Raw genomic sequence first — 8808 nt, forward strand, 5'->3', positions numbered from 1 at the left:
TCGATACTCTCCATTTTACAGATGAAGAAATCAAGGTTCAAAATGCTGAAGTACTTACTGAAGGTCATGCAACCAGCTACTAGCAATGTGGTCTCACCTCCAAAAGGTGCTTCTTTTCACCCTTCGACAGTGCATTTTTCACTTGGAGAACAGGATCAACAGGACCCATGTAAATCCCAGTGTGATCAGCCCCACTATGATAGAAAGTCCCCACCTGCTGTTGGTTCCCAGGGATGAGCGATCTGGCCATGTTCCTGAGAAGGACAGTACATGCTAGAAAACAGGGTTTCTGATGAGACCCATTTTTTGAAGGAAAGTGTTGCTAACTTGCATATTTTACAGTTGAAATCTACAGAAGTTCTGGCCTATGAAACTTCACATGCAGGTCCCTTCGAAGTACCTTTAGCTTTCAAATGCTCCATTTTCTTTAGTTTGTTTACCCTAGAGAAATTATATAATCACTCAGCTCTTTCCTTGTCTCTTTCCCTGTGTCTCTTATTCCCTTACTTTCCTCTTGTTATTTTCTTCTCTTTTTCACCCTTTTTCTCTCTGTATTCCCACTCCTTTCCTCTCTTACCATCTCTCTCTCTCTCTCTCTCTTTCTCTTTCTCTTTCTCCCCCCTGCCACTCCCTGCCTCCCCAGCATGGTGATTGAGTCAGGAAGGAGAAAAGTGTAGAATTCATTCCCTTGCACCAGTGCTGTGGTTTCAAACCAACAGAGAAACTGTTTGGGGAAAAAAAGAAACCTACAAGTATGTAGCACTTATCAAAGGCACATCAGTTTCTGGGAAGTGGACATCCTCTTTCTACAAGTCTCCTTCTCCAGGGAGGCTCAGCTGAGCCTGGCCAGCTGTGGCCGTGCAAGCCACTCAACTCCAAAGCCCAGGATCCCACTAGCTGGTGTCAGGCCCAAGTCTCATAATCTTGGGACTTGTAAGACCTAGTGCCCATGCCTCCCCCTGAGTGCTCTCCACACCTGAATGTCAGCCTCTGGATGTATTCCTTGCATATTCTCAGTCTCCTTTAGTCAGGACACCGTGGACCTACACTTTTCAGTAGGGCATGTGGGACATTTCCTGCCACCATAATCCCTTCTATGCAGCAAGACCACCGGCTTCCCCTACCCCTCTGTCCTAGAGCCAGGATTCCACATCTCTAAATTGGAAAGGCACCTGGGAAATTAGTCACCCATCCAGTCCTCACATATTTATTAAATTCTATGTCCTCTGCAGTCTTCAAGACCTTGATGACACGAATGAGAAAAGATAAAGAGGTTTTCTGCCCTTAGGCACCTATGTTCGCAGATAGACAATGAATGAGACACTATCAAATAATGATTAATGGTGTGGGGAGGTTAGATGGGAGCAGAGACAAAATGTGAGGAGGGAAGGGTGGTCGGCCAGGTGTAACCAGGAGATACCACTCTGGGGGATGTGTTTAGGTCGGGGGTGAAGAGAGGGCAGTGTGTTAAGATGTCAAGGGCAGAGCCCCAGACAAGGGGAATAATCAGTGCAAATGTCCTGAGGAGGGAGAAAGCTAGGCTTGGCCGAGGGACAGGAAGAAGCAGCTGGGGAGGTGGATCACAGTAGATGGTGGAAGGCAGATTGTTGAGCACTGGGGGATAACTGAGACAGAGCTCCATGGGCCTCTGAGCTCTGGAGAGATGTTTGAATTTTATTCTAAAGCTACAGAAAATTTGAAAATCTCACGTGAGAGAAGAGTGGGAACTACTCTATGTTTGAAAGATCAGGCCCTCTGACAGGAGACACTGGACCTGTGGTAGATGGTCTGGTGCCAGAGAGAACCCACTATTGCACAGGCTGTGCAGCTGGGGTAGGGCTGTGTAGTGAGACCATGAACTGAGTTCTGAGCTGCATGAGGGACCATACCCAATCTCTTCAATCCTCCAAGGACCTGCACCTTAGGTGGGCAGAAGAGAAGACTACTGTGGGTGGACAGAAACAGAGTATAGCACAGTCTCTGAAGCATCACTGTTCTTCAAGTACCATCCCAAAAGACATCTGGCCCATTTGGGATAGAAAAGGAAGAGCTTTGGTCTTTCATACCGAGGGACATATACCTTCAGGTTGATTTTTCCCACCCTCCCATCCAGTGACCCTCTTATGGCTGGCATTGAATGCATTGCGCTGACTCATAGAGGCATGAGTGGAGTCCTGTACCCATAAGCAGAGTGGTTAGATAGATAGCAAGGACGGAGTGCTGTTATAGAGGAATTGTTCTTTTGTCCATGGAGAGCCCAACAGGGGAACTTGTGTTGAATTTCATTCAGTAAGAAACTCTTCCTAAACAGCAAACATTAAAAATGTCCCAAACACCACACTGAACCAGCCGCAGAGTCTTCAGATGACTGACAACAAATTGCCCCTCCCAAAGCAGCACCTGGACAGACACTCTGGGGACCTCAGTAGAGGGGTGTTTTCTCTTCAGACATCAGGTGGTGACACCTCTGTATAGGAAGAGAACTTCGAGTGATTACAGATGCCCAGACTGCAGGTTTTCTGCCAACAGTGGCACAGACCTTGGCTGTAGGGCTTCACCAAAACAGAGCAAATTGGGCCTCACACAGCACAGGATGGACAGGATAGGGGCTGAAAATCATGAGAGGAGCCCACACTTGATCTATGAAAAAAAATTTAAAGTTTACTGTACTCATTAATTGCTCTCTATATAAAAGAGCACTGATATTGATAATTTTCTCTACGTTTTGAGCACTTTCTGGGTGCTTATTTGCTAAACATTTGAAACATGTTATCTCACAGAGTTCTCCCCACAGGTAAATATTCTGCCAATGACAAAGTTGGGGCTTAGAGAAGTTAGGTAACTTATTTGAGGTCACAACAGGTTAAGCCCAAACTGGAGCCCAGGTCTGCCTACCTCCAAAGCCAGGGCTTGGAGCCTCCAAGCTTGTTTCAGACTATGGAAATAAAGCAGGCTGAAGTTCCAACATTTTCACTCTGGAGTGTTAATTGAGTTCTTCTCAGAAACTCTTTTTGCCATCATTATAACTGACTGAGTTAACCTCCCCCATCCTGACACACACATACACACACGCACTCTCTGGGTATTTTTGAGCACAGGTGCTGAAAATAGGTCAGCTTTGTGCCCTTGTTGGGACTGAAACCTTGGCCCAGAGTGAGCCAGGTCAGGGAGCAGCCCCTGTCTGTGAGTGTCTGAATGCTGCCTTTCTTTGTTCTTTAAATGGTTTGTTATAAGACATGCAGACATCATGAAAAAATATAATCTGAAAATGCAAAAGTGAGTGTAGCAATCAGGGTCTCAGCAGAAAACAGATGGTCACTTAAGTTAGGGTAATTTCAGAAGAGTTTAATAAAGGAACTCTTTACAAAGGTGCAGGCAGGACACAGGGTTACCTCCCTTCAAGAAGGGGGAGGAGAGGAAGCAGTCACTAGGTACAGTCAGGGACCACCTCCAGACAGAATTCCAACCTTACACCAGCAGAAGACTGAGTGACCTGTCTGAAGAATCTAGAGACTACACATCTTGACCTCACCTTTCCTGCTGTCCTCACCTTCTGCTGGTGATGAAGACAGTAGTGTTGGCCAGGTTGGCTTCCAGGGATGAGGTCAGACTCCAGAATGTGGGACTGGGTCTGGAAGATGACAACTCTGCACAGTCTTCCCAGAATCCCATCCCAAAAAGTTTTTTGTGGTGTCATCTCCAAACACCATCTTAGGGACTGAGTCACCAGGATAATCATTTAACCTGGACCTCCACCCTTCTCCACCCCCACACACACCTAAGTCCCTGTAGCTGACTGCCCTTAAGTTCTGCAGGGAATTGAGTAAATAGAATGAAGTTTGCTGAATACAATCAGAGAATCACATTAATTGAATGTGAGTAATGGGAACATTCATGGGATAATAAGAGGCTGGGTCCACAGTGATGTGCTGGGAATTGGAGAGGAGGAAGGTGCCCAGTGGGTAGGATGCTTGCCCAATCAAGGCTCCAGAAATGGTAACCACCCTATCTCTGGACACCCCTCCCATCCTTCCACTTGCTAACCCTGCTTGCTCTCCCTCTACCGACTGAAAGCTGCCTGTGAAGTCAAGTGTGGCAGCAGGCAAGGGCCGGTGTGTATGATCAGGTGTGGAGGCCCAGAGGGCTCTGGGAAGCTATTAGAGAATTTGAGTTTGATTCAGGTTTTAAACAAGCCCAGTTTCTTTGTTGATGGGTTGGATGGGGGATAGGGATGTTCATCTGGAGAACCATAGGTGAACCTGGGTTTTTGGCTATAGCCCTTGTATGATACCTGAGATAAGAAGACTAGAAGAATATCCTCAACCTGAGCAAGGGGATTATGAAAATCAAGATTTTAGTTTTGTCCAAGAAAAGTTTGAGATGCTTTTGATATCCAAGCAAGTAATTAAATATATGAATTTGAAACTAAGCTGAGAGGTCAGATGAAAGATACACATGTGGGATTCTTAGCACCTGGACACCAGCATCTGGACCTCAGAGGTGCCCACCCTGAGGGTTTCAACAGCTAGGGTTTGGGTAGGTTCACCTTCTTCTTCATCAAATGGAATCTCTCTCTCTCTCTCTCTCTCTCTCTCTCTCTTCCCCACTCCCCCCACCACCTTCCCACTCCCCCTCTCTTACTCCAGCAACCCCAGGACAAATAGTAAGCCTGGAAGGGGAGGATATACCAAATGGGTCTAGAGTGCTGTGTTTCTGGGTGTTTATAAATAAGCAAAGGTTGTGTAAATAAATCAGAAAGGAGACTGGGAGCAGCTGCCAAGGCCTAGGACAGGGCAGTCTGGACTAGGGCCCCTCACTAGACTTTCCAGGGCCATCCTTGAGAAAGTATGGGGTCAGTCTCCCCAACCCCCAGCTCTACAAAGCTTTTCATTCCATAAGGTGAGAGAAAAATATACTTCAAAGATCCAGTGGGTCTGGGATGGCAGGAGGTTTCCTTCAGTGACAAGGGCCAAGGCTACCCCAGATTCTGATTGCAAAGGCAATTGGAGGTCATTAGGGCTCAGGGACAGAGAGGGGCTTTTATAGGGTCTCACAGCTAGCAACAGAAACAGCATTAAATTTTACCTACTCTCTGGTGCCTGACTAAATATGATCCTTCCTCCCACCCTAGAGCCATCATATTTGGTCTGGTGGAGTGCTAGTTAGACATGGAAGGATGGCTTTCCACCTGGGGGAACAAAACAGAGTTGGAGGAGAAGAGGCACTGGAGTATGAGGAGGCTGAGACTGCAGGCCTGGCCTGAGCTAGCATAGGCTGGGAACCAGGCAAGAGCATTGGCATTCCATCTAAAGAGGTACTAAGGAAATGTTTAAGTTGGAAACTAAGATGATAGCTCCCCTGGTCTCCATTTCAGGCACGCTGAGACCAATGAGTAGAAGGTATGGCTGACCAAACTCAGCTGCATTTAAGAGCAGATTTCACAAAAATCAAATCTCAAAGAAATGTCCTAGACTCCCTTGGGAGAAAGAGAGCTCCTTACACCAGAGCAAAGGAGTACATGTGGAGGGGTAACCAAAAGTTAGGGTTAACACTCCAGAGATTGAGTGTCCCTTAGGCTCCTGGAGCCTTGTGGTTCTCTTGCCCATGGCCTTCAGGGCAGTATAAGGTCAATGTCTTTGATCCATCGAAAACCTTTAACAAGGCTGAATGTCTGAGTGCCAGAGCACAGGTTCTCTCTCACTCAGCAATCCTGGACCTGTTAGAGATGTACCACCTGCTTATGTCTCACCCAGACTTGCTGAGCTGGAAGCTCTGGGAGTGGAGCCAAGAAATCTGTGTCCTAAGAAGCGCTTGGGCAACTATGATAATCTCTCAAATTTGAAAACCACTGATCCAGAGCAGTGGCTTCCCTCAGTGAGATTACCTGCAGGGTGAAAAAAAATATTGGTAAGCAAATTCCACCAATGGACTGTGATTTCTGGTGACAGCCAGGAGATCGGGATCCTAAGGAGTGGCTTCAGCTGAGAGTCCCACCAAGGCTTCCACGGGGAGCGTGCTGCTGCCTCCAGATTGAGCTTCCATATCTCTGCTTTTCTGTATTTCTTTTACTATATCAACTTTTTGGATTTACTTTCTTTTCTTTTATCTACTCCCTTAAAATGAGTTTGGGCAATAATCTCCTTTCCAAACATTTACAGGGAAAAAAAGTGCTAAACAGAATAGAAAATTGTGAGCAAGTTCTTCGTAGGTTTTCACAAGTGTGTTAAAAATAGTATATTTCATTTCTCCTAATGCTTTCTCTGTAGTCCTGGGGAGTTACAGTGTTCTATATTAAACATACTAAACTAAAAAAGTATTTTATGATAGTTTATGTAAATAGAGTGTATTTTGCCACATATTGCAAATGTAACCGCCTGAAAGTGTTTAGAGACATACTAGCTTGCCCTATTATTCTAATTATAATCTGACCAATGAAAAATCCCCCGGACATATAGGCAACAACAACGGAAACCAGACCCTACTTTGTAAATAGCTAACATGTGTCAGGTTTGCGCCTCCCTTCTTTGGATAGTAAGTCAGGCTTTGACCGAAAAGAAGGCAGACAAACCTGTCCTTGACTTTGTCCTCAGAGAAGACTTCCAGAGAGGAGAAACTGTAGAATGGTCAGCTGCCTTCAGAGGGTATCCTAACAGGAACAGCTAGGGTATATATGGACAAAACTGTCTGCTTCCTGGGGCTCGTAGCTGGTGAGGAGGATGGACCACAGCCACTTAACAAAGGAATGAAGATGGTGCATAGGACTGTGGTTTGTGAAGGAAATGGTATGGAGCAGAAAAGGTTATTACAGAGGTACCAGACAGGAGAGTCCAGCTGAAAGAAATGGGAAGTCATGGGACAGAAGTTCTGGGAAGAGGCCTTGGGCAAAGGAAAGACTCATTTAAGGATTCTCAGAGAGGCAGAAGGAAAACAGTGTAATTGAGGGTGAAGAGGGGAAGTGGAGCTGGACAGGGGAGCCATGGGAAGTTCTTAGAAGGCTTCAAATAAAGGAATGGCAAGATTTATATAGAACATTATTCATTGAGTGCCTAGTGTGAGTTCACACTTTCTTGGGCAGGAAGGCAAACAAAAAGCAAGGTGGAACAAGAAAGCACTCACTTTCTGATCCAGAATTTAATACCTTGCTTGTATGAGGTACTTCTTAATCTTCTATGAAAAAAGAAATTGATAGCATCCAAAATTCTAAATAGTTCTAGATAATATTAAAGGCTCTTCTCACATTGTTTAATTCTAAATGTTTAGTATCATTTTATAAATTCTATTTTCCATGCATTTTAACTTTGTTTTCTTCCTTTGGACTCTCCTCAAATTTCTGAATGTCTTCTCATCGTGGATGAAGATGACCTCTACTGGCCACGTCCAAGGAGTCAGAAAGCTTCTATATTTCTCTTTCTGGGTGCTGGGAGGTGCAAAATTCTGGGAGCCTACCTTTCGTCACACTAGGCATCAGAGACATACCCAAAGAATCAGAAGTGAAAGCTGAAGCTGCTCCTAAAGGTTGGTGGCAGAAGCTCCATGGCTCTTCCAGTGTTTGGGTTTGGCTGGGTCTGTGATAGGGGATTTCTTTTAAGTGTCATTAGTTCCAGCCACAATTCCAAGCTCAAACCTGCTGAAAATGTTTCTTTCTGTATTGTTTTGTTCCACTTTGATACTGAATAGTGTAAATATGTACAAAAAATAAATAAAAAACAAAACAAGGAAGAAAGGACATTTCAGTTCTGGGAACCTCACAAATTTGTTTCATTTTGATCCGTTGCTTGTAAAACAGCTTATGGTGTGTTGGGGGAAGAGCAGATGGAAGTCCTATTTCTAAGATACATAGACATTTATGTACACTCTTCTAGGCAACTTCTAGGTGGGTACCATACTAAGGGGAGGTCAGAATCTTGGTGAGGGTTCTCTCTACCATCTGTCTCATTTTATTTGGAAACCAACATTGGAGGAGGGATGGGAGAACATCCATGGCTTCTTATAGAAGGAATCTCTGGCTTGGTTACACTGGCATGAGTTAGTGCTGGGGGTCCATGGCAGCACAGCTGTTGGAGTGAATTTGCTAAGGCTGAAACAACTAGGAGTGAAGGATGAAAGCTAGGAATTTGAACTCCTAAGAACACTATGTTCAAAACTGTGGATATCTGTAGTTTGTGAATCATCAGCAAAATTAAAAAATGGTGAAATCCAAATGAAAGATTTTCAGTTTACAAATAAAAGAGCAAAAGTGAATTTCAAACCATGTACATAACAGCAGACTTATAACTGGATGTGCTCTGTGTGCCAGAACCTCACAGGGATGGGCAGCTCTAAGGAGCCCCTGGGTCTGGCCCAGAAGTGTGGTTGTCCCAACCCTTTCAAAGCTGCAGGTCAGGGAATTGCAGTGGGTGGCAATTATATAACCTTAGGTGTTTGCTTAAATATTCAGTTGAACAAGTAATTAAATTTTCTTGCAATAAATTAGTGGTGGCCCTAGGATGGATACTTAGGAACTGGAAATTCCCATGAATGTGGCAGAATTGGTAACTTTTGCTAATGGATTTAGGGCCAAGGGGAACAGGGTCCAAAGCCCTGGATGAGGCATTTTGGAGGAAAGCCGAGACAGGAGGGCTCTGAGATGGGTCTGAGACTCAAGAAGAGAGCAATGTGGGTATGGGAAAGGGAAACAATGAGTCGAGCCCAAGGTGGGTAGACTCTGGGCCTGTGTTTCCTAAGGCAAAGGCCAGACCTCTAACATTCCTGAACCCTGACTTCATGAAAATGTCCTGGCCTTGGGTACTTCAAAAGGCCAAGCCACTC

Source organism: Pteronotus mesoamericanus, unplaced genomic scaffold (genome assembly GCF_021234165.1).
Source record: "Pteronotus mesoamericanus isolate MK-2021 breed Mesoamerican mustached bat unplaced genomic scaffold, CSHL_Meso_final contig_35, whole genome shotgun sequence".
Lineage (NCBI taxonomy): Eukaryota > Metazoa > Chordata > Mammalia > Chiroptera > Mormoopidae > Pteronotus > Pteronotus mesoamericanus.